General features: G+C 47.5%; 1 pseudogene; it reads left to right on the top strand.

Moving 5' to 3' along the window:
- Window positions 1-2,530: 2,530 nt before the first annotated feature.
- On the top strand, window positions 2,531-2,649 carry LOC136656607 (5S ribosomal RNA; annotated as a pseudogene).
- Window positions 2,650-2,881: the final 232 nt, after the last annotated feature.

The raw sequence follows: 2,881 nt of genomic DNA, 5'->3' as shown, positions 1-2,881 counted from the left end.
TTTTCCTTGTCTCTCCCAGACCACACCCCAGCATGTAGCATGTGCATTCATGATGAAGTGTGGCATGGGAACAGTGGTGTTACTAGGGGGGTGTGGGCTGCACCAGGTGAAATGCACTGGGGAAGTGACATCACTACTAGTTAAAATTGTGAAAATTTTGGTATTTTTGAATTATACCATCATGTTATATATCATCCAATGAGTAATTTCATGCACAATGCAACAAAACAAACTGCACTGAAATATCGGTATTCTATCAAAAGGTATAGCCAAAATACCAGTGGGGCACTGCAATGGTGCATCACCACACCCATCACCTGGGACATTGCCTTGCCTACTGTATGGGAAGTGGTCCACCATAGGGGTGACACGCTGGTCTCCTTCACTGGGTGATGCAAACCCTAGTGACACCACTGCACCAGGATCCTATTCCCTCCTTGCAACTGATTTGAAGACACACGCAGGCCCATGGAGTCATAAAGGGAAAATATTTTTCCTTAACTCTCTCAGGCTTTCTCTCTCCCATAGCATGCTGCATGTCCCCCCATGGTGCAACCACATGCCTTCAGCATGCGATGGGAATAGCACCTCTCATACCTAACTAGAACTTGGGTCTCCCAATGATTGCCTGCCAGAGTTTGTAAGGTTGTGACATGGGCAGTTTGGCAGAGGATTGTGGGCGGTTTGGGGTAGTGGTGGGGACTGGACTAAGACAGGCTAGAAGGAAGAGGCTAGCTCAGCAGCAGTTGTGCACACTAAGATCCTCCCCCTTTTCCCAGCCTGACACCCCCTGACTTTCTTTGGCCTTATACCAGCTAAATAACTGATGTGTGTCCAAGGAGACCTATTGGAGGCCAGGCGGCCCACAGGGAGATAAGTAAAAAAGATTTTACCTGCCACTCCAAGCTATCTGGTTGCCCCTTCCACCAAGTATGGAGCATGCACGGTGTCACCTGCCCTCCACATTATGGACTGGAAGGGGATAAAAAACTGAGCTGTTGGTCTCTCAGTGGCTGTTAGCTGAGATAGTTAAAGGGAGCTTGTACTTTCAGACCTCTGAGTGCCAGTTGCTTAGGGACAAGTAATAGGGAAGGGAAAATGTGCCTTCAGGCGCTGCTTCTGGACTTCCTAGTCACATCCAGCTGGGCACTGTACAATAGAAGATGCTGGACTAGATGGGCCTACAGGAACTTTCTTGTGTTCTTTGGCCACTGGTGGGCTCTCATATTGTGCTCACCTTCACACATGGGACGTTTTTCAGGCCTGCATTACACAGTGATATCCCTGAACAATGTTCTTCTAAAACTCTTCCTTTCTGTATAAAAACAATGGTCTGGATTTTTCCCACCACTCCCCTTTCCACAAGGAATAACCATAACCAAAGATGAGGTTTGAAAAAAAGGCAAATACACTTTCCATTTGGAGGATGCTGTATTTTTCCCAGCTCAACCAACACAAATTATTTTCTCCTCTTTCCCCACATTTCAGTTCCTCTGAGTTTCTTGGTCTCAAAGGCTTCATCACTTTCCCCCCTTCATCCCTTTGTACCACATCTTCAGAGCCCCCCTTGTCTGCGTGAAACTCCCCCGGGCAATGAAGGCAAGACACGGCTTGCTTTGGGATTTGTCCGTTGTCTGCCCTTGAAATTGGAAGGAGGAATTGCTGTCGGAAGACATGAGTGCGCTGCTGGAGAGAAAAGCGGGGCTGCTAGGGATTTGAATTCGGTCGTCCCAGTGAGGCAACAGATGTACTGCAGGCTGACAGGTGTTCCTCTGTGATGCCATGAAAACTGGCTTACCCATAGATATTGTTCTGACCTTGAAATGTTCTGAAGCCCCGAGACAGGTTGGAATTCACGCACTGGCCTCTCCGTTCCACCATGTGTCCCCTTCCCTCCGACATCTGCCTGCTGTTGGCAAAAAGGTGAAGGAGTGAGGTAGTCAAGAGAAATGATGGAGATAAAAGGCAGGAGGCCTAGTAGGTACCTTCTGCCTTGGACCTCAAAGCAATTATTTTCTCTGGTTGAGAACCTGGGAAACTTGGCTATCAGAAACCATCTTTGTGAGCTAATATGATGCTAATAAAGAAACCTGAGAGGACAGAGTTTAAAACTGGCTCGTTGAACAGGAGGGTGCCTTGTGTATATTTCAGCCCGATCCTATCCACTTTTCCAGTGCCAATGCACCCACAGTGCAACCCCAATTCAAGGGAACAAACATTCCCTTACCTTAAGGAGGCCTCCGTTACTCCCTCCCCCTCCCCCCACTGCAGGTTACAGAACATACCCCATTGGTACAGCTTTATCAGCACAGGAAAGTTAGCTAGAATTGGGCTGTTTGTTTCCTAAGTGAAGGGGATGCACAAATCTCCTTTCAGATGTCCCAGTCTGCTGTTGTAGGCCAGTGTCATGCTCTTTGTAACATGTGTCCTGACATCAAGTGAAATTTTGGGAGAGTTCAGACTTTTCTGAACAATCAGGGATATTACCCAGCACAAGATGTGGACTGCATGAATTGTGTACCAATTGCCAGCTTTCTATACTGTTACCCTGCACATGCCCGATCTCATCTGATCTCGGAAGCTAAGCAAGGTCAGGCCTGGTTAGTACTTGGATGGGAGACCACCTGGGAATACCGGGTGCTGTAGGCTTATACCATAGTCTTTCGAGACTGAAGGTTGCCAACCAACCAACCATATCTGTTATGTACTTTAATAAGGTACACACAGGACCCTATGGCTCAGTCCTATGTGGGCCATACACTGCTGGAACGAGCATTCCAGCAGCATAAGATCCTTTACATCTGTCACAAAAGGCAACACACTGTTTTCTTGAGCTGCATTTGGTAACCAGCTGTAGTTGCACACCAGCAGATTTTCTACT

This window comes from Tiliqua scincoides, chromosome 6 (assembly GCF_035046505.1).
Source record: "Tiliqua scincoides isolate rTilSci1 chromosome 6, rTilSci1.hap2, whole genome shotgun sequence".
NCBI lineage: Eukaryota > Metazoa > Chordata > Lepidosauria > Squamata > Scincidae > Tiliqua > Tiliqua scincoides.
Note: the sequence above shows the minus strand (reverse complement) of the source record. Positions and strands in the feature narration are given on the sequence as shown.